This window comes from Callospermophilus lateralis, chromosome 4 (genome assembly GCF_048772815.1).
Source record: "Callospermophilus lateralis isolate mCalLat2 chromosome 4, mCalLat2.hap1, whole genome shotgun sequence".
In the NCBI taxonomy this organism is placed as follows: domain Eukaryota; kingdom Metazoa; phylum Chordata; class Mammalia; order Rodentia; family Sciuridae; genus Callospermophilus; species Callospermophilus lateralis.
In genome coordinates, this window is record NC_135308.1 from 92,861,175 (window position 1) to 92,884,502 (window position 23,328).

Here is a 23,328-nt window from a genome sequence, read left to right on the forward strand (position 1 = left end):
CATTTTTATCCCGGAATGCTCAAGATTTGCTGTTGAGGGTCTTCAGTCATATTTGATATGGCTGTCCACTCTCTTACTTTCACTGCGTGCAGATTTTGCTTGGATTGAGAGGAAACCAAAAGTAGAATCACTAGGCTTCACTGAGCTGTGGGAGGACGCTATGTACTGTCTATGTGGGACAAAAGTCCTGTGGTATGGTCATAATTCACAGAAAAAGAAACTAAAGCTTGGAGATACTGAACATTTCAGAATGGCCTTATCCCTACTGGAACAAGTAGGCACCTGTGATCTCAGAGGCTTTGAAAATCCCCTGCCCCTAAACACGAGAGCTGCGTTAGTCAGCTTTTTGTCACGGTGACCAAAATACCTGACAAGAGCAACATAGAGGAGAGATGAAGAAAAGCTTATTTTGGCTCAGGGTTTCAGAGGTCTCAGTCTGTGGTCAGCCAGCTCCATTGCTCTGGACCTGTGGGGTGAGGCAGAGCATCATGGCAAAAGAGCTTGGTAGAGGAAAGCCACTCAGCTCATGTCAATCAAGAAGCAGAAATACAGGAAGAGGCCAGGAACAAGATTAGTGCTTTCAGGGTGTGCTCCCAGTGAGCTGCTTCCTCCAACCAGGTCCCATCTCCCAGGAGTCTATTCAGCTATATAGATTAACCCATTGATGGGGCCAGAACTCTCCTGATCCAATCATTGCCTAATGATCCCGAAGACCCCATGATCCCGAAGATCCCATGGAGACTCATAGACGTCATCTTCCCATTCCACCAGGAGGCCACAGAAGATACACCCTTTCCTCATATACCCAGACACCAGTCCCTGAGAGAAGCCAGGGAAGGGGGCAGAACTCTGAACAACTAAGTGTTTTATGTAGAAGAGATGGAAGAATTACATACGGAGATTATTTAAATGATAATACCTAAACTTATTGTGTTGCTTAAAAACCTTATTTCTTTTTTTTAATTTTTATTGTTGGTTGTTCAAAACATTACATAGCTCTCGACATATCATATTTCACACTTTGATTCAAGTGGGTTATGAACTCCCATTTTTACCCTGTATACAGATTGCAGAATCACATCGGTTACATATCCACTGATTTACATATTGCCATACTAGTGTCTGTTGTATTCTGCTGCCTTTCCTATCCTCTACTATCCCCCTCCCCTCCCCTCCCCTCCCCTCCCATCTTCTCTCTCTACCCCATTTACTATAATTCATTTCTCCCCCTTGTTTTGTTTTCGTTTTTCCCTTTCCCCTCACTTCCTCTTGTATGTAATTTTGTATAACCATGAGGGTCTCCTTCCATTTTCATGCAATTTCCCTTTTCTCTCCCTTTCCCTCCCACCTCTCATTCCTGTTTAACGTTAATCTTCTTCTCATGCTCTTCCTCCCTACTCTGTTCTTAGTTACTCTCCTTATATCAAAGAAGACATTTGGCATTTGTTTTTTAGGGATTGGCTAGCTTCACTTAGCATAATCTGCTCTAATGCCATCCATTTCCCTGCAAATTCCATGATTTTGTCATTTTTTAATGCAGAGTAATACCTTATTTCTTTATATATGGCCTGCAAATCAATAGCTTCAACTAGGAGCTCATTAGAAATGCAGAATCTCTTTGTGATAAGAACATTCAAAATCCTCTCTTCTGTAATTTTGAATTATATTATACAATACTCTTAGGTATTATCTTTGATTAAAAAAATAAAGTTTACTAAATTAAAAAGAGAAGGAAGGAAATGCAGACTCTCAGGACCCATGCCAGACCTATCAAGTCAGAATTCTCATATTAACCAGATCTCTAGGTGATTCATGTGCATGTTAAAGTTTGAGAGGTGCTGCCCTAAAGAACAGAACCCTTCCTTGTCTCTTGCCCATTGTCCAGTAAGGACAACCAGAGTGGTTGTAGAATAGTCCAGAACTACATTTTATCTATACATCTTACTTATGTATAAATCTGTGACTCCATCACAGTTGAATGAATATAGAGAGCAAACTTAAGAGAAGGGGAGTAGCTTCTAGCACCTTCTGAATCAAAAGGAACAGGTAAAATTGGGTTAGCAATGGGGTGTCCGCTGATATGTCAACCCCTTTTATTGATACCACTGTCTCTATTGCTATAGTGAGAAGGATTCTGAACCACATCAAAGGTCAGCAGGAAAGGGCGGTGCTGGTTAGCTATGACTACAGTGATGTCAGGCTAGAGATACCAGTGTACCTTCCCCAAGTCGGCCATCTCTGAGGTGGCAGGCATTCCAAGAAGAATCGATTGGGAAAGAGCCTTTGATCTTTCCTGACAAAAGTTGCACCAGAGATTTCCTGCTCTCTTCTCCTTCTCCTTATTTTTGGTACCAGGGATTGAACCCAGGGGTATTTTACCAATGAGCCACATCCCCAGTCCTTTTTAAAGATCTTTTTAATCTTGAGACAGGGTCTTGCTAAGTTGCTGAGAACTTTTCTAAGTTGCTGAGCATGGCTTTGAACTTGTAATCCTCCTGCCTCAGCCTCCCAAGCTGTTGAGATCACGTGTGTGCCACCATGCCTGGCTACTCTCTGCTTCTTGAACAAAGTTTGTCAGTGATCAAATGACCTATAGCAAGACTTCTTCGCCTTAGGAGAAGTTGTAACCTGCATTTTATAAGAATCCATCTTAGTTGGATTTGGCTTCATAGTCATTAAACTGAAGTGACCAAGAGAAAGGATTTTGCTAAGCCCAATTATCAGAAAACCAAATTACTCAGGTCATAAAGACTTTGCTTGTGAAAATTTTGCTATCTTAAATTTTAGAAGCGTTTTGAGAATGAATTTAAGAATTTGAGAAAGAATTGAAGTATCCTATGAATTTTATTGGCAATAATATTTTTCCAAGTCAGCTATACATTTTTTTGAAACTGCATTATTTAAAATAAGTTACATAATTAAGGTTTTAAACTTTTTTAAAAAATCAAATCTCTTTCTTCCATACAGCATTGTGGTCAAGAGCACTGACTAGAAGTCGAGAAGACAAATTGCTCCAACCCTGACCCTCTTGACCATTAGCTATATCTACAGGAAAGTTAACAAATCCCTTCAAGCCTCATTTTCATTGGTGGCTGATAGATATTCAGTAATCAATAAATTTTAAAAAGAAATCAATCCTATCCTTTTCTATAAATCACATTTAGTTTGAGTACATATTGTTAACAGAATGATTTCTTTCATCAGTAAAATTTTCAGGGCATCTGGCAGATGCTGATGGTGGGAGGATGACAAATCTTTGCTGCTAAGATCATTTCTCTTCTGTCCTGGATGATTTCATGGCATAGAGCTCCCTGGAAGTGAGCAACCAGGCCAGAAGACCCCTTAAGCTCCCTGGCATCTTTAAGGTTATATCACTCCCTAAATAAACGTGGTGACGTTGAAGAATATTAATAGCAGCAGAAGCACAACAGGAATTTGCCTCTCAGCTTCCCCTTCCCAAATGGCAAAAACAACAAGCAAACTCCTTCATCCAGCAGAGCCTGGGCCCCATCCCCAGCCAGATCACAAAGCAGACAGGGCTATTTGCAGTTTAATGTGCTGGCCGGATTGAGGTGCTGGTTCTGGAGTTCCCAGAGAGATTACTTCTTAACTCTAAGGGAACCCATTCCAGTGTCACTCACAGGCAAATGCACTTTCTAGGTGGTTGTTATGAACAAAATTGTGCCCCCTACCCATTCAGACAGACCTATATGTGAAATTCTAACCCCCAACATGACTATGTTTGGAGATAAGGCTTTTAAGGGGTAATTAAGGGTAAATGAGGTCATAACGGTGGTTTCTAATCCAATATGACTGATATATGTGGATAGATGCACACAGAGGAAAAAACATGGGAGGACAGTGAGCAGGTGAACTTCAGAAGCCAGGAGGAGAACAGTCTCTGCAGACATCAAGCCTGACAATACAATCACGGGCTTCCAGGCTCCAGAATTGTGCAGAAATACCTTTCTGATGTTTGAGGCACCCTGTAGTATTTCATTATGGCATCCCTCACAGACTTGTGCACGAGTGCTTAGCAGGCTGGAGGTTGGACACCCACTGCTACAATAGTCCCACCCTGGACAGCCAGGATGCCCCAAAGTTAGTGATGCAAAACTGACTTGCTTCTGAAGGGTGGGGCAGGAAAGGGGGAGCAGGCTGAGGTCCCTGGGCCCATTCCCAGCTGCCAGCTCTATTTGAAGCCTGAGATCAGGGACAGCAGATGAGAGAGTGATGAGCCCCTTCTGGTGCAGGTGATTCATAGGGCATCTGGGCATGCAGCCCACCTCTACCACCAGTGGGAGAGATTTCCCATCTATCCCAGCCCCTGCTCCACACCGGAGAGCCATGTGAGGCTGGGCAGGGGCAAGGGGAAGGGGCTCTCAGTCCTCTAGTGCATCTGCTCTTCTGCCCTCAGAAGCCGTTGGTCTGTCGGTTAGCTCACTCAGGCAGCTGTGTTTGTAGTCACACTTGCCTTTGACTTGCATCAGCTGCTCTACTCGCCTTGCTTTTTCTGCTCATCCTATATCTCTGCCTCTTTAGGGCAAGTTCTATACCTTCCCCAGGGATGCCTTCACCAAAAGGAGACCCACTCTTCCTAGTAGGACAATCGAGACGTTCTTCCCTGCAGCAGTATAACAGTCTGTGTTGTTTGGCACCTTGTTGCCTATATGTTGGCCAGGTTTGGGATCCTGGTAGGTGGCTTGAGGACTTTGACACTACATCATTGCTTGGCATTTGGCTTGTGCCTCAAAGAGAGTCTCTGATGGGGTTGGGTCCAGTACCCACTCTCCTTCTCCTTGCCTTGGCTAGGATACTTCCCACTGGAAATCCACTATCTGCCAGCTGGGAGCTGAAATCTCCATTTTCCTTGGAGGTCCTGGTATTTTCAGTGTCACCTGAAGCAGACAGCAGCTTCATTCCTCACTGTCAAAGGAGATTCCCTCCTTCTGGACAGTTGGAAGGCATCACAGTCACTCCTCCCTTCCCTCTCTTGCTCAGTTCTTCTCCCAGGGAAGGAGGCTAAGATTTTTGTTCTCTTGTGATTTCTAGTTTGTGGACAAACCCTGGAAGTCAAAAGTGTTTTACCCAGGCTCACTTCGGTGCCACCTGGTGTCCTTCCCTGCCTGAGTGGGCATCACAGCAGCAAGAGTCTGGAGTGGCTTCCCAGCCCCCAGCATGTGACCCACACATGCTCAGAAGCATGCAGAGCAGCATTAACCTTTTGGGGGATTTTCCGGAGCCAAGGAGACAGCCCATGGAGTGTAATTTATGTCTCTTTCCTTTGTCCTTCCCCCCACCCCCCTTTTGGAAGCAGTCATTCGGAATGGACAGAGTAAAACAGGAGTTAAAGAACTGTCTGCATATTTTTCCTAAGCTATAATTAAGATGGAAGCTCATTTGCCATCCCTGGGATTGGGGTAATCAAGCATATGACAGAGCAAGACTTTGGAACATTTTTATCAGTTCTGGAACCACAGTTCCTCCGTGGCCAAATTTCTCTTCATGTCTCAGATTTCAGAGAATACACTAACATTTCCCGTACAGACAGGCCACCCCTCTGCTCTCCTGATTCAGCTGTCCACTGTGCACTGCAGCTACATGCAAAGGGTAGGAGTGGACGCATTCCAGCTTGCTGGGGTTTGGAACGGCATCTCTCATCCCCAGAGAAGGGATTCTCTGTGGAGGCTGAGCTGGCGGCGCTTGAGCTTGCCTTGCGGTTGGCACGTAGGCCATCAGAAATCATCTGAGCATCAACCTGCCAAGCTGGGGCCATCCTGGGGTGCGGGGATTTATTGCCAAGAGAGGACAGAAAATAAGCCATTTCCTTTGCTCTGCTCTGCAGGCCACTTTCACGTAAAGGGACTCTGCTCTTGCCCCTGTCGGGTCAATACCTAACTCATCAAGCTTGTGTTCGGCTGGCAGTTCAGGCCTGTCTGCTACCAGGAACAGGTGCCAAATCCGAGTGTGGAATTTTCCCAGCAGGCCCCAGGGAGTGCTGCTGCCAAGGCAACTGTGGTAGAGTTGAGGAGTAACTAGTGAACCACAAATCCAGAAAAGGAAGAGGAGGCCACCCTCTTGGCTTGGGCCGACTCAGGTACAGGCTGTCCCTTGAGGAAAGCTGGGGGCTGCGGAGACTCCCCAGTGCCAAGGGCAGACAAGGCCAGAGCAAGCAAGGCTGGGCCCCATGAGGCAGCTTCCCAGAACCAGGTGAATCAGACCAGGTGAGGACAACCCAGAGAGGCTGTCTGCTTGGCCACAGAGGACCCTGGCCAGCAGGAATGACAAAAAAAAAAAAAAAAAAACCAGTTGGTTGCCGGGGAAAACCAAGGGACCTCTGTTTAGCAAACAAGACCAGGGGGTCCAAAGTGAGCTCTGGATCTAAGTGGCCAGGGAGGAAGCAGAGTCGTGTGCGATATAGAAGCAGTCCTGGAACTCGGGATGGCAGGGACAGAGCCAGTGATACCCCAGGATTTGAGATCACAAGTTCAACCCAAAGGAGCAGAAACAGAGAAGCCAACCAGTCCTTTGGACCCAAACAGTAACAATTCCATACTGACACCACCTGTCAGAACAAGTCTTTCCTCATCCCTGGAAAGGGAGTCCCACCCGTGGCCACCGTGGCAGCAGCACACCTAGACAGATGGAGATGGTTACCAGGCTGCTTGCCTGCCTTTACTCCTCCTGGCCCCCAGATCTTGACTGCAATTCTGAGACCACATTCAAGTGCCCTGGTGTGATGTTCAGTGGGAACAGGACGGGAGGGCATACTGGCCATGGCCAGGATTTGATCTTCCTGGAGTTTCACTTAACTTGGAGACTCCATTAATTTCATGAAGACAACAAAATGTTGTGCTGAGAATGACTGAGCCCATAATTTGAAATGAGAACCAGAGTTTTATATTTTACACGATAACTAATTTAGACCACAAAATTGTCTTTGGCAAATTAAGAATATAGCGGGCCAGGCCTTTGTCACTGAACAAATGAACACCCCCTGCCCCCAGTGCACCTGATTATCCTGTTCTCATGGAGTTCTGATTCACTTACTTTGATTGCTTTTCTTTGATGTATATACTTTTTTGATAGAATTAGATTTTCTGGTTTGAAACCTAAATCAAAATTATCTTTCAACTGAAAATAAATATGACACTCCCTATATTCCAAAATTATGCAGCCCTCTGGTAGCAAAGCTATAGTTGTTGCTTTCTAACCACTATTGAGTAGGTACAGAAGGATGCTGTTATGACCAATGACTTTTTCTGGGAGGACGGCAGTGTGAGGTGTTTAACCCAGGGGCACTTTGCCACAGTGCTACATCCCCAGCCCTTTTATTTATTTATTTTTATTTTGTGAGACAGAGTATCACTAAGTTGCTAAGACTGGCCTTAAACTTGCAATCCTCCTGCTTCAGCCTCCCAAGTCTCTGGATTATAGGAATGTCTCACCATGCCCAGCTGACCTTTTAAAGCAAAACAAACTACTTCCTCCTACTTTTTATAGGAACATAGCTGGGCATGAACAATATCTGTAAGGGGTTCAAGATTTTGGAATGGTAAACTGCAGAAATAAGAGAGTAAATTAACATTTTTGAAAGGCCAGTTTCAAGCACTCTATTGGTGATTTACTCTATATTATGTCCTTAAATCCTTAGAACAACCTAGAAAAGAAATCATCACACCCATTTTTCTCTATGGGTATTGTAATGTCCAGAGAAAATAAATGTTACAGAGTGAGGGCACCACATGCGGCCCTCAGTTGCTCCTGCTGGACTCCATTTCCTTGGTGGAAGCTGTTGTGAACCACCTGTTTCTTCAAGTGCTTGACACTATAGCTTTGCAGCTGAAAGCATTAGCTGCCTTCAAAATTATATAATAAACTGACTAATCAGTTTGAAAAAGAGCTCAGTGTTCTCATTTCCAGGTAGTTATTATTGTTTAATATTGTATGTATAGTTTAAAGTGGAAGATATTCCAACAAAAATTTTAATTCATGGGGAGATGATTCTGCCAAGTTTACGACCCATGATTAAAGGCCAAAAAGTACAACATGAGGCAACCTCATTGATTCTTTCTTTTCCATTTGGGGATTTTAGACATTCTCAAATATCCGTTGACATCATAGTCCTTGTGTAGGAACTGAGCTCAGTTTTCTTCTAGCATCTTCTTTTTTTTTGTTTGTATTTGCTCATTCTTCTTTGTGTGAGGCATGCAGATCTCTGCTTTGAGATTCCACCTCCTTAATGAACTGCATTTTAAAGCATGAACAGTTCTGGAATATCTTATGGAAGGATCTCTGAGGTATATAGAAATATGGGAACAAAGAAATTATTGGCCTATGTGAGAATTAATTGCAAAGAGACCCTGGAAGCCCAGATCTGTCCACACACACACACACACACAAAAAAAACAAAACCTGTCTATTTCAATGGGAAAACAGAGGCAAACTCTGGGTCTGAAAGCAAACACTTAGAGGCATTCAGGAAGGTGCCTTTAGAAAATAAAAACTCCAGAATAAAAAAAAAAAAACATTACTTGGGGTGCAGGTGCTTTTTTTTAATCCCTTAATTCTCCTGAGACTGTGGATTTGAGATGAAAGAGAAAGCATTGAGATCAATGACTGCCTGCCCAGGTAATGTTGATGAACTGGATTTGGAGTTGGGGCCCATTGGCTTAGGATGCTGGAATACTGGGTTCTTGGGCATAGCTGGTTCACATTTCACATGCACAGGAAGAATATATCAGGCTCAACACAATGGAGGAGGGAGAGAAACAGATAAATCTGGGAAAACAGTTATTAAGGAGCATGGCAGATAAAAAGCTGGAAAGGAGCAATAGAATAGGAAAGGCCATGAAAAGTTACATGTAGGAGTAGGGAACAGCCTTCAGCATCAGTGATGGAGTTCAGGGAGGAGAGCAGTGGATAAGGATGCAGGTGTCTGGCCTTCTCCCTGGGTCCTGAAGAAATGTTAAAGCAAGTACACAGCTTAGGTGGGGATAAAGCAAGAGGCCAGGAGGTGAAGAGGCAGGAAAAGTTTATGAATCTGATCCCATCATGCCCAAGAAGTAGGCTCTAATCTCTGCAGGTTGCCAGGGGATATTGAGAACTGGCTAGTGTATGTGTGATGCAATGGGGTAAGGGGTGATGGGTGGGGAGTGTTAGAAGGCTTGTTAGAAGTCCCAGAGCTGGATCATAAATACATCCTTGGATTTAATTTCACACATATCAGTAATTGGGTGGAATGAAACTCACAAATCAAGTGAAGGGTTTTGTATTAATTCCTTATTTATTCAACAAATAAGAATTGAGCAATTATTCTATTGGGATGTTGGGATTCGAACCCTGAATGAGAGTGACAAGAGCATTTTAATGAAGGAGTTTACAAAAAAAATATACTGACAGGTAAGCAATTAAATAAGAAATTATCATATAGTAATTTGTGCTATGAAAAAAAAGAGAGAGAAAGAGACAATATAGATTGGGAGTGATGAGGTCAGTTGGCATAGGCAGGGACATAATTGACATAGCACAGGCATCTCTGAGAATATCACCTCTGAATTGAGCCCTGGATTTTGGGATGGATCCACAGTGTAGCGAGATGGGATGGAATGATCCAAGTAAAGAGAAGGAACCACATGGGTGATGGGGCCGAGGGAGGACCCTTCCTGCAAAATCTGAAAGAGGAAATAAGCCAGAGTGGCTGGAGGATGGTGAGTGGAAGGCAGGAACTGGTTCTTTAAGTTTGGCCTCTAGACTGGTAACATCATCAGCAACATCATCTGGAAATGTTTTAGAAATGCAAGTTCCTGAGTCCTACTCCAGATTTAGCAAATAAAACTCTGAGTGAGGACCCAGAAATTAGTGTTTTAACAAATTCTTCGGGTGATTCTGAAGTACACTAATATTAGAGAACCAGCACTTTATAGCAAAGAAGATAGACTTTATGACCATAACATCAACTGCTCTTACACACTGCCCCACCCAGAAGCCCCAGCCCCGCATCGTGTTGAAATGATGTTTTGAAGGGTAGTGCCTGCCTGGAGGTGTTTCTTGTGTATAGACAGATGACATTCTCTAGGGTACAGAATACACCGTTGGTCTTTCTCAATCAGGATTACAAGAGAGCTTTTAACCACACTGAAAATGATTTGAGTGCTATTTTCTCTATTCTCAGGTAGATGATCCATGGCTAATGCTATCCTAGACTCTTATGAGGAAAGTTAATTCATTATGTACAATGGATGCCTTAGGGCATTAGGGCTTAATTTTCTTGGAGAGTCCTTTTTGAGAATAGCAGCTATAAATCAATGACCCCTGTTATGGTTTGGATGTGAGGTGTCCCCCAAAAGTTCACATGTGAGATGATGCAAGGTTTAGAGGAGAAATGATTGGGTTATGAGAGTCTTAACCCAATCAGTGAATCAATGTCCTGAAGAAATTAACTGAGTGAAAACTGAAGGCAGATAGTGTGTGGCTGGAGGGATGGGTCTTGGGGGGGCATGTCTTTGGGGCATATATTTTCCACCTAGCTAGTGGAGTCTCTCCCTCTGTTTTCTGATCATCATGTGAGTCACTTCCTTCCACCACATTCTTCTGCCATGTTGTTCTGCCTCACCTTGAGCCCTGAGGAATGGAGCCAGCAGTCTGTGGACTCTGAAAAAGTGAGCCTCATAAACCTCTCCTCCTCTAAAGTTGTTCTTGTCAAGTCTTTTAGTCACAGGAGTGAAAAAGCTGACTAAAACAACCACTAGAGTTTGTTGTGCCCCCAGTAGGTAGAATAATGGGTCTGGGAAACAAGGAATGAAGATAGGCGTGGCTCTGCTTACCGTGGCTCCCAATGACCACTTGGGAAATCCATATTCCTGTCCCTACAATTCTGGGCTGTGTAAGTCTAGAGGTCCTAGTTCCAAAAGAATGTGTTCCAGTACAAAGAACGAGTAAATTAAGAAAGAAGAAAACGTTTTATTTGGAAAGGAGTGGATATAACTTACAGGGAGGATGAAGAAGTTTCAGGATGATAACTACACAACCTATGTTGAGAACAATTCCACAGTTTATGTTATGCATAAATAATATATAATACATATTATATATATATAATATATATAATTATATGATATATATTTATAGTAATGTATTTGTATATAATATTGCTTAATGCATATTTATATAATGCATATAATATATATGTATATATTTATATTTATATCCCAGGTAGAAACAAGTATCATGAAGGAAAAAGGGAGTAGAGACTAGGCAATGGCAGGTGCCCTCATAGCTCAAGGCAGTGTCAACCACAAGTACAAAGGAACAGAGGGGACATTCCTATTTAAGTCAGTGGGAGGAAGGAAGGGTGAGTGTTGGGTACTTGAGGAGTAAGAATATGTGGCGCAAAGTCAACGAGGAGAGTGGAAAACCAAATACTAGAGAAATGAAGGTTTAGTGCTAGGCAGCACTATGCCCATTTGAGGTTTGTGGTCATAAATTTAAATGAGACTATTCAGCATGGTTCTGATTTTTTTCCAACCATGTTCAGACTTGAGGATGCAGGCAGCATAGAGGGCATGATCAAGACCAGAGCTTAACCAGGCGAGTATGATGGAAGGAAAAAAGGTGTTTGAGAGTCTTGTAAGTTGTTCCAAAGATGGAATTTAAGCTAAGGAGGGAAGTAGGGACATGGATGAGGAGGGTAGGAAGTGAAAATTTTCTAGATTCAGGGATTTTAAAAAAAGAACAATTTGCTATAGAAGAGGACACAGTTTAACTACACGTCAATAAGCCATTTAGCTGTGTAGAAATTTAAGGATAAGAATAGCAGACTGGTTTTAAGAAGGACACTTCCTGTCCCTGTGAAATTCTAGGATGTGTAAGTCTAGAGATCCAAATTCCCAGAGAATGTGTTCCAGTACAAAGAAGGTCTGACCTAAGAAAGAGGAAAACATTTCATTTGGAAAGGAGTGAATCCAACTTCAGGGGAGGATGAAGAAGTTTCAGGATGATAACTATGCTGTGTACAGTAAAAATAACTTCACGTTTGAACAGCGGGGTGGGGGCTAGCCGCAGACAGCACTCTCCTGACGCATTTCTCAGCCAACCTAGAAGCCTTCTCCAACCAGGAGGGTGTCTACAGAGTGTCCCATTTGGCTAAAAGTAGAGCATCTGACAAATTCCTGTCTTACTCTACTGACAGAATCATCAATCAGGAAGTGGAGGAAGAGGCAGGGAAAGTTTCTACTTTCACAAGGAAGAATGTGTTGGTGAAAGCGAAATTGATGGGAATTTAGAGAGAAAAGTCATCTGATTCCCTTAACAGTTCTAAATGAGCCAAATCATCCAGGTTCATAAGATCATTAAATCCATGACTAGTGGATTTTGTCACATTACATGAATATAAAATAATACTGGAAATCAATAAAGGCTATGACTTTAAGAAAGAAGATAGAATCGGCAAGATAAATAAATGAAAAAAAAAAAAAAAAAAGAATGGCCTTGACCTTTCTCACTAGATGTAGATTACTCAACCAGAGGATGTTTCTAGTGGCAGTTCACAGGAAGCCAGGAGTTAACATAGGAAATTATAATCTCAATCTCAGTGAATTTGGAATGTCAGTACAGTGAGTCCGTCTACCAACAGCAATACCCTGGTCCCCAAACAGCTTTTTAAAATCTGTGTACTTATATGGATTAGTATTTATACTCTATTTCTAGTACTTAAAGCAACTCTGTAACTGAAGCTTTGATGTTGACCTTACTGTTGAAGAAACTGAGGTCAAACAAAGTAAATGACTTTCCCAAAGCCACATAGGATATGGTAGAGCCAAGATTCAAGCCCAAGCCAGCCTCTCTCCAAAGACCATTTTAATGTTACTTGCATTTGAATAGCAACTCAGCATAAAGTATGTGTGATAAAATTTTGTGGTGATTAGTAAAAAAGACAGTACTATGACTAAAAAGAACAAGTTTTGGTTGTCAATGAGCTTTTTTAGAAGCCTTGGCATAACTTGGTCATTAAAACCACTGACCTTTTCTCACTTTCCATTGACATAGGGTCAGAATCCACAGTGGTTCACCATTTGTGTCAGGCTGCATCTAAAGTATTGGTCCAGTTGTGAGTCCCAGGCTTAAAAAGAAATATAGTCAGGTCAGATCATATTTGTAATGAAGAGACCAGCTTAATGGAAAACTCAAAATTTCATTGAAGCCTTGTTGAAGAAACTAGGTACTTTGGAGAAGGGAATATCTGAAGGGAATAGATTATCTTTTCTAAAATACTTGGTGGACTTTCTTGTCAAAGAGAGAATAAACTTGTTCTCTATGACACTCAAGTGATAAAAAGAACAAGGACTAAGTATTAAGAGTTAGGGGTTCAATCGAAAAGGTAGCTGCCTAAAAACACATTGTTTTCTATTCCAGAGTGTTTATAAACCACTGAGCACAGATATTATGGAGGTACTTCAAGTCTCAGATGGATGATTATGTTATCATCCATAATCTGTGTGTTTCCTTCCAATCTGAACATCCTATGATTCCATGATTTATTTTAAAAATTAAATGTCTTTGTGAATATAACCATATAATTTTATTATAAATAAATGAAATTATATTATACCTGATTTTTAAAAAGTCTGATCCTTTTCTTTATTTTTTAATTGGATTTCCCTTTCTCCCCTTTTCTCATTGTAGAGCTCTGTCCCTGCAATTGTCTAATCCAGCTCTGCTACTGACTGTGTGTCCTCAGATAAGTTACTTAACTTCTCCATGCCTCAGTTTCCATATTTGTAAAATAGCAATAGCAACCTGTTCATAGGATTATTACGAACATTACATATACATAATATATGTAAAGCACTTGGTACTGTGATTATCATTTAACAAGCACTAGAGAAGACTGAGTCATGATGACTCACCATGTTAGTCCTTCCTTGTAAAATGGCATAGCAAAAATTGCTAGAATGGCTAGGTGCAGTAACGCATGCCTATAAACCCAGTGACTTGGTAGGCTGAGGCAGGAGGATCCCAAGTTCGAGATCAGCCTCAGAAATTTAGCCAGGCCCTTAGTAAGACTCTATCTCAAAATAAAAAAAAATAAAAAGGATTGGGGAATGTGACTCAGTAGTAAAGCAGAGCTGGGTTCAATCTCAGCACAATAATAAATAAATAAATAAATGACTAGAGTGGTTGTAGAACATACTATAATTTATTCAGTCCTTTTTCTTTTGTTGAATATTCTCTTTTTTCCTAGATTCCCCCCCTCCCCATACAAATGGCATTGCAAGGACTGGGACTGTGGTTCAGTGGCAGATCACTTGCCTAGCACATGCGAGGCATTGGGTTCGATCCTCAGCACCACATAAAAATGAATAAAATAAATGTATTGTGTGCATATACAACTAAAATATTTTTTAAATGGCACTGCAATATATAACTTTGTACTTAAATCTTTTTGCAGTGTTGTCTTATTTCTATGATATTAAAATAAAAGTGCATTACTTAAGGGAAGGCTATGTGTATTTTTAAATTGGTGCATTATAACTATATAATGGTGGAATTCATTATGCCTTATTTGTACATGCAGATAACAATTTGATCAATCTCATTGATCAAATGAGATTGAGTACCTTCTTTATCTTATTTTTCTCCCTCTCTCCTTCTGCCCTACTGATATCCATTCTATTATTATTATTATTTTAATTGGTACATTGTGACTATATAAATATGTGGTATAGATACATATATATATTTATATGTGTATATATATATTCATACATGTATTCACATATGAATCACATATATATGTGTTATATTTACATGTATATATTCATATAAATACATTAATCATGTATACATATGTATACATATGTATGTACACACATATACATATATTTATACATATATATATATATATATATATATATATATATATATATATACACACACACACCATTGAGGCTCATTCATACATGAACATAGCATAATTTGGTGGATTTTTTTCCCCAATACTTCCTCCCCTCCTTCCTTCCTTTCTTCTGCCTTTTATTCTCATGAGATCCCCACCCCATCCTCTTTTTAAAAAATTCTTCTTTTTCTTTCTCTTTCTCTCTTTTTTAATTTTAATAAACATTGTCCTTTTGCCTTCATTGAATAAAGTCTCTGTTAAGACTTTGTTAAGTCTATTTCCTCCCATAATGTGTAAGAGTATGCTTTTCCCCACATCCCTACCAACAATAAGTCATAGAGTCCTTTTTAACTTTTGCCAGAGTAGTTGATATTTCACTGATTCTCTAATTTGCAGTTCCGTAATTTTAGGAAATTTGAGCACCCTTTCATGTTGGTCATCCACATACTCACTGTTGGGTTGTGGGCATTTTCCTTGCCTGTTCTAAGAGCTCCTTGCATAGCATATGTCTCAACCTCTCGTGTGACTTCCTTTAAAACCACATTGGTTCTAACCATGGGGCATGGCTATGTCTGGGTCACTTCTGCAGCAGCATTCCTAGATGAATCATTTCTTCTCTGCTTCTCTCCTCACTGCCTGGAGTGGGGACTGCCCTGTAAGACAGCAAAGCATTTAACAAGAAATCAGTGGGTCTCCACTGTGGAGAAACACACTAACGCAGAGCCATGAGAGAGAAGATGCAAGAACCAAGTCTTGGGGAGAGCAGGGTGAGAGGTGGCAAAAGCCAAATATGTGGGATCAGAGGTAGGATCCCAGAGTCACAAGTGTGGAACCAGGTCAAGGTCAGGTCAGGCAGCAGGTCAGTATGCTAACAGGTCAAGGTGAAGGGGCAGTGGTGGGGGCCATTCACTTAAGATACCCATTAGCGTGTGAAGCTTATTTTTATAGGCCAGCAGGAGTAAAATGTGATGGTGGTCTAAAGTAGACCTGGCTCCAAATGGTCAGGCAGGGCACGATCATTTGCTAGTTCCAACTCTTTACTGAAGCCTTACTGCCTACATATCTTCCACAATCTTCTCTGATCTTTCCCTCTGCGCTTTGCATTTTCTACTCCATTATTGCTGCTCAAACTCCCTTCATCTTCTGGCTTTTGCTTGGGATGTGTTCCCTGTTTCTCCTGCTGTATAGATTCTATTCATTTCTATTTCCCTGAAAGCCATCCTGATCACTCTCTCCTCATGTGAACTCTTCCCATTCTGAACTCTCACAGTAATTATTTTCTGCCCACACATTTGGCAATTGGTCATTGTCTCCTTGAGATTCTACTGGAAACAAATCCTCCACCCAGCCTGCTTGAGCAATGAGGAAATTTATTATCTCACATAGCAGGAAGGCCTGAGTTAGGACAGGCTCCAAGGTTGATTCAGGGACTTAAAAAAGTCATGTCTTCACTCTGCCACACAATGTCTGGTTTCTTTATGGTCCTAAGAAGACAGCAAGAAACCACATAAACCTCCCTCCCCTTGGTTTATGCTTAGCAGTGGAGTAGGGGCTCTCTACCTGAGCATGGCATCTTTCTCTTCAGTCTGATTGACCCAACATTGGTCACATACCTACCACTGGACCGGTAATGGTGGCAAAGGGAACAATCTTACACTAATTTGAACTTATACCTGGATGTGGGGAGAGGCCATCTTAGCCTGGGTCACCTGGAGTGAATACTTTAATAAGGTTGGGGTCTGGTGGGAATTGAGAATGGGAGATGAATGTGGCATGGTCATGTGTGGTCTGTAATAAGTCTTTATTACCTTGAATTACTGAATTTATTACCTTGAATTTATCCCTCTTACTGTCACCTTTTCATGCTTCTCATATCCTTTTCTCCCAGGTAAGTTGTAAATACCTTGAGACAAAGGTGATCTTATTTTTTGTACTCCCAAATTACTTTCTTATAGATGTTTCAGAAACTATTTATTGATTGGATTTGACTTCTCTAAGATTCACCTATATTCTTATTTATTTGGTTTTGGTACTGGGGATTGAACTCAGAGGCACTTTACCACTGAGCCACATCCCCAGTCCTTTTTATTTTTTTATTTTGAGATAGGATCTTGTTAAGTTGTTTAGGGCCTTTCTAAGTTTCTGAGCCTGGCTTTGAACTTGTGATCCTCCTGCTTCAGCCTCCCAAGTGGCTGGAATTACAGTTGTGTGCCACCATGCCTGGCTCACCAACACGATTCACCTTAACTAGAACCACCAAGGATGGGATGGAAGCTTTGGAGGTTCAGGTGATAAAGATAAAATGGTAAAGCATTGGGGAGCTCAAGTCCCGGAAGCTGGAAGTCTGTTTGGAATCATGTTGCACTCCTTCCCTACCTCTGCCCCCGGAACTACATGCTTATTAGCATTAAACACTAATCAAAAGAGCAAGGGCTAAGGTTGTAGCTCAGTGGTAGAGCACTTGCTTTGTACATAAGAGGCACTGGATTCAAGCCTCAGCACCACATAAAAATAAATAAATAAAATAAAGATATTGTGTCTATCCACAGCTAAAACAATTTTTTTAAAAAAGAGCAGAGAAATTAAGATTCTATATTAAAATTTCTTCATCCTTGATCCTTGCATTTTTCCCCACATTTTTTGCACTAAGACCTGCAAAGTTTGCCTTAGCCAAAAATATTCTTTTTATTATATTCCTTTCAGAAAAGACCATGGTCACAAAAAAAATGTATAGTTAAGGTGTTTTATTCATTCATACAACAAGCATGTTTTCTGAATACCCATTACCAAGCTTTGTGCTAGATAAAGCAAAGTTGGATAAGAAATTATTCTTTTGCTGAAGTTTTCCATTAATAGACATGCTATCACCCCTTCCAATTTGGTAGTCATTATTTCTATGAGGTCACTGGGGTCAGATCTTAAATGATCAACTGCTCTAGTATTAAGTATTGTGCTGTGGACATTTTGCTGGTTTTGGTGAGAAAAAGATGAAGTACAGATTCGCCCTCTATTCAATGTTTAGCCTAAGGTGATTCACTTAGCTCAGCTTCAACATCACTAAAAAGGGAATTCACACTATTAGCATACTTCTAGTACAAGTTATAAAACCCATTGCCCATGTGTAAGGCATAATTCTGACAGCCTAAGCTTGAGAATCTCGTTAGCTAAAGTATAGTAAGATTGGGTGAGGTGGTTGTTAAGAGGTTTCTGAATGAGTCAAGCCTCTGGTGCTAAATTTATTAATGAGTCATTTTCCTTGCCTAGCAGACACTGTGGCAGAAAGTGAAAGAGGAAGAGGCCATTCAATGTCTGTTTTTAAAAAATGTGTTCTGGCCTTTTATCACCAAAGCACATTGCAACCTATTTTAGTGTGTTAAGCCTAATACTTGTCACCAAAATATTTTCCTGATCCTCTCAGTTTGGAAAAATCAAGTGAGGTCTTTTTTCCCAGGAAAGAGGAGACTGGGTTTTGTTTTTTTCTCAGAGGTCTCGGATACTAAATTCCTAATGGCCAGACATGGCCTCTATTAACCTTGCTCTCTGGGTGCAGAACCTGAAATTCAAATCTGATTATTCCAGGCTTTACTAAAACCTTCTGGTGACAGAGTTGTCACTCCTCACACTGTCTTGCTTTGTGTGATTTGACCAGCCTTCATCTTCATTCCACGCCTCTTCCTTCCTGTATCACTACATCCTGGGTCTCTTCATAGATTTCCCACCTGAGATCTCAAGTTAGTCTTTTCCTTTTTCTGCTGAAACCTCCTCAGCTAGTCCCTCTTTCTACTCCCTCATAAAAATCACAAGGTCTTCTACCCTTACCATAGCTTAAGCCACTGATCATTCCTTTCAGCACCTGGGAGCCTTCTGACTCCACTCAATGTTCTATGCGGCTTGAGGTCCCTAGTCAGCTATGACATTGCCTCATCGATCCATTTGGCACTTACCCAGGTCCATCATGCCAACCCCAAGTTCAGTCTGCACCCAGAGTGTTCATTCGACCTCCCTTGACAATGTAAGTCTATGGGATAAAGACTCAGACTGTAATAGGACTGGCCTTCTGAAAATTTATACTATAAACTTAAACTGATCTGCAATAGCAGGGTGATTTAAAAATTCTGTCAGAAGACATAAAACATCTCTCCTGGCCAATATTTCTAAATATTCCATCTTCTTCAAATCTCCAGTCATACTGTCCTTGATCTTTGCAAATTAGTTTGCCTTCTTGATTTATAGAAAATATTAAGACTACTCCATAATTCCTCTTCCTTGTTCCCACTCCTCCTTCTTCCTCCTTTCTCTGTGTGGGTATCCATATATACATCTCTGTATCTATCATCTCTTCTCTACCTACCCTCCCACTTGTGTCCAGCACCATCATCATCACCAATCCTTGGTGCATCTGCCTTAGCTCAGGCTTGTGACAAGCTATTCAGTTGTCCCTGCAAGGAATGACTCTCAGCCCCGGGAGGGACAATGTGGTCAGCTGACAGTCTTTAGCCCTCAGCTCCCTCAGGGTCTGCCTCAGTTGCCTCACTTTGCCTGCATCCCTATAGGAGTGGCCCATATCCATGACTGAGGAAAGAGGTCATAAAGCCCTCTTGTTGCCTGGTTCTTCCAGGGAACTAGAATTACTGATGAGCTCAATTATTGCCTACCTTTCCAGCTCCCTACCATCTTCAACTTCTTCTGTCTGATCCTGCTTCTTCATCCTTCCTTCAGAGGTTTTCATGCATAATAAATATTTTATACCCCAAATTTGTCTTAATGTCTCCTTCCAGAGAACTCAACCTGGGGGTGTCCCCAGAAAACAGGCAGTGAGTTAGGTTTTCACTGTCAGCTGACAGTGAGGATACCATCACTGGTAAGGTGGCTCAGAGTCCCCTGGCCCTGATTCTGATCCCATGGTTAAACTTTTAGCAGTAGTGAATTGAGGCGCAATGGTGGAAGAGAATGCACTAGAGTGGGTGCTGTGTCAGGCTTTTGAGACATATGAAGAAAATCGCAGCAATAATGATAACAGTATTCTAATATTTGGGAAGATGGCTAAAGGCCATTGATGCACTGTTTATGCAGAAATGTAACCAACAGCTGGGCAACCAACAACTGAAAGCCCAGTTTGAAAGCCGGACAGATCCTTGTTTGCATGCATCTCCTGCAGCTGCAAGTAGAGAAAGTCTTTAAGGAGCTGATAATCAGAATGACTTAACTCCGAAGACGGTAAAAACCCTCAGCTGCAGCAGATCTCTTATTTTAGAATCAGGCCTTTGGCTGGAAAAACCTGGAACCCCAACACCTACAATGGGGACATCTGGATGGATTTCCATTTCTACTGTGTCATGTGTAACATTATGCCTTTATTACTTATTTGTCATATTTTCCCCATTAGATGGTGAACATGAGAGTTGGAATTAGATTTTAATCCTATTTTCTCTCTCTTCTTCATCCAACAGCCTTTATGCAACACACAAAGCTGCCTGGTGGTAACAAATGCTCAATACAAGTTTTCATGAGTGACTCCAGTGTTTACTTAGGATTGTTGCTCCGTAACATCCCTACTTTCCTCGTTACTGTTGAGTTCCAGAGGGAAATGTGTTCACTTTTTTAAGGTTAGTGGATCCTTTTTTTGACCCAAGACCCTCTACCTTTTCAGTGTCCTCAGTCTTTTCCTCTCTATTAACTGCCCTTCCACGTTGCTCTGCCACAGGATGGTGCTTTGGAAGTGTTTTCTTCATGAATGAATCTTCCATTGTTTCTCCCTATAAGTCTTCCTCATCAATAAGGCTGATCCTTTAACCAAAGCCATGACTAGCCTCAACTCTACACTCTACCCATGCTGCTGCTGCCTGTCTGCACAAATCTTGTTCAGGTTCTACAAGGGAGGTGGACAGTGATGTGTACCAGCAAAAGGAAAGTACCAAATGCCACCCTAAAGTGGGCAAATAGGAAGATTCAGCCTGCAAGGAATGGACATTTGCCAACAAGCTTTCATTCTCTCACTCCCTTGGAAATGCTCTTTTTGTCTTTATCTGTAATGAACCCCCCTCCCATTCTCAGGCGCTGTTTTCTCCACTGTTTTTTAAATTTATTTTTTATTTAAAAATGTCTTAGTCTTAACATTTCAGATGACACAAGCCTGTGTCCTTACACCCAACCTTACAGCAATTCCACTGCAGCTTCTAAGCCTCTGCCTGGACTCCACTAGGTGAATATTTAAGGAACCAACCAACATGTATGTGTCCCTTGCCACTGTGAGACATTTTTGTGAGGTAGGGGGTCCAGGCTACTAGTCTAACCTGTGTTCAATTTGAAAGTTCCAGTGTGATCAGGGGATTGATAGTTAAGTAACTACGAAATTGGTTGGTTTGAGAGATGGAAGATCCTCTTAGAAAATGAATCCGTCTTGGGAAAACAAGCTCATAAGCTTTATCTAAGAGCACAAAGTCAGTGATACAGAAGAGAGGCAATTTTCAATTCAGCAAAGTCTTTGTTCCTGAAATCATGCCATACAAATCACTCCTATCTTAGCCCCAGTCCCCTACACCCAGTTGTTTATATGAGGGCTGTGGGGAAAGGAGAACAAAAAAAAAAAAAATAACCTTGTAATATTATACTGTATACTATTATAATATTGTATCTTATTAATTTTTAAATTTAAGAATCCACATGATAGCTGGAGGTATAAGACTTGGACATAATATCTGATGCTAAGTTTACCCTTTTCCTTTTGAAGAAAGTAATTCATGGAAGCAGAGAAGGCCTTTTGCATAGGGTAACAGCCTTGGGGTAATAATAGAACTGAGACTGACTGAGCCTAAAAACTCAAGGACCCATGTCCTTTGTGTCCTTCGGGTCTTAGGGGTCTTAGTCCCCCTCTTCACCACACCTGGGAGATGGTCCACGTGTCTTACTATCACATTTCTAACATCCATTTCAAAAGCCTTACTGGTAGCTCCGCTCTGGGTGATCTCTTTTTGAACTCCTGAAATGCCTCTGGTCTGTACCAATCGTTTTGGCCTCCAATCTCTCCTTTGCATCTATACTGTCCCCTCACTGGGGAGTATGGGAAATGGTTTTGTCTGTCATACCCAGAATGCTAGGCTCACCTGTGGGGACTTGAAAAATCTGTTGAAACAATAAATTATTTAAGAGCTAAATGTGAAATAAGAAAATAGTGACTTTGTGATTAGCATTCTGCTTCTTCCTCATTCATGTTTCCCTTGTGGATTTCTTCTCCCTCTCCAAGGTCACTGGCCAACAGAATCCATTCTGGCTGCCCTAGTGTGAAGCATGCTGGGAGCCTACTCAAGAGAGGGAACTGCTCCCAGCACATGAAGATAGTCTTGGGAATACAGTCTGTCTTTGAAGTTGTCTTCTTCATTCTTTGCTGTGACTTTATTTTCCTCTTCTCAAAAGTGACAATATGGTAGTGCATTCCTTGGTATGCCCTTGATAGGTAATGGGAAAGTCTGAAAGATTTCCTTGAGATCAGAGCTAAGCGGCTGTATTAGATCAATATAATTTGCTTGCTTAAACAACAACCTTGAATATCCAACTCATTCCAATTCAACTTACATCTATTGGGTATTTACCCTGAGGAGCTAACACAAGGATCTATACTAGAAATTTCTAGTGTTGTTTAATAATTACAACAACCATGAAATGTAACAGCCCTACTTTATAAAGGAAAATAAAACCAAAAACACCCATACTCACAGAGAGGGTAATTTATTTGCTGAAAGTCAAAGAAGCCACATCAAACCCAGGCATTCAAACTCCAAAAATGCAGACTGACAGTGGAATTCAAGGCCTCCCAAACACTCTCTCTCTACCTATGCATCTGCAAGGCCAGGTTGACAACCATGCTTTTGTCCAACATAGAAGAGTTAGAAGACCACTTTTCCATGTTTCTATGTTACTTTCAAAATTTCGATTCAACCCTAGTTTCAAATAAAAGTGTTTTGTTAACCTGTAGTTACTTTGACATCCTACAAGCCTGGTCATGTGGAAGCAGAGCCCCGGAGTAGCTTGAGTTTCCAATCTCCTCCTGCAAGGGAGTCAAATAGGCAAAAGAAAAATGCTAAGCCACCTTTTCAGAGTGTCTTTCTAAACTGTGAACACACAGCAACACATGTCCAACAAATGGATATTGTGCCCTCACCCGCATTGGAAAATGGTCATTAGTACCTCCAACCCTTTTACCAAACCTCAGAGCTCTTGGTTTAAGATGGGTGTTTTGTAGTTAAGCTTTTGAAAGAAACATTTATGTTTTTTTTTCCCCTCTGCTCCTTATCAGCTATTGTGTGGCCAATTCTGAATACCAAATCACTTCAAGTCTTAACAAAAATACCTATACTTCGTGCCATATGAAAATAGTACTTTTATTAGCTGTAAAAGAAAAAATATAAATTGGTCTTTGTAAAGTAAAAAAGCAT

The 23,328-nt window shown here is 41.3% G+C and overlaps 1 long non-coding RNA gene across 1 annotated transcript in view; it reads left to right on the forward strand.

Annotated features, from left to right (window-relative positions):
• LOC143396777 (uncharacterized) overlaps window positions 1–22,861 on the forward strand; it is a 38,728-nt gene extending 15,867 nt beyond the window's left edge. The window contains exons 2-3 of the long non-coding RNA XR_013091120.1: window positions 20,347–20,502; window positions 20,601–22,861. This is a non-coding gene — a long non-coding RNA (uncharacterized LOC143396777). The remainder of the gene's footprint in view (window positions 1–20,346; window positions 20,503–20,600) is intronic.
• Window positions 22,862–23,328: the final 467 nt, after the last annotated feature.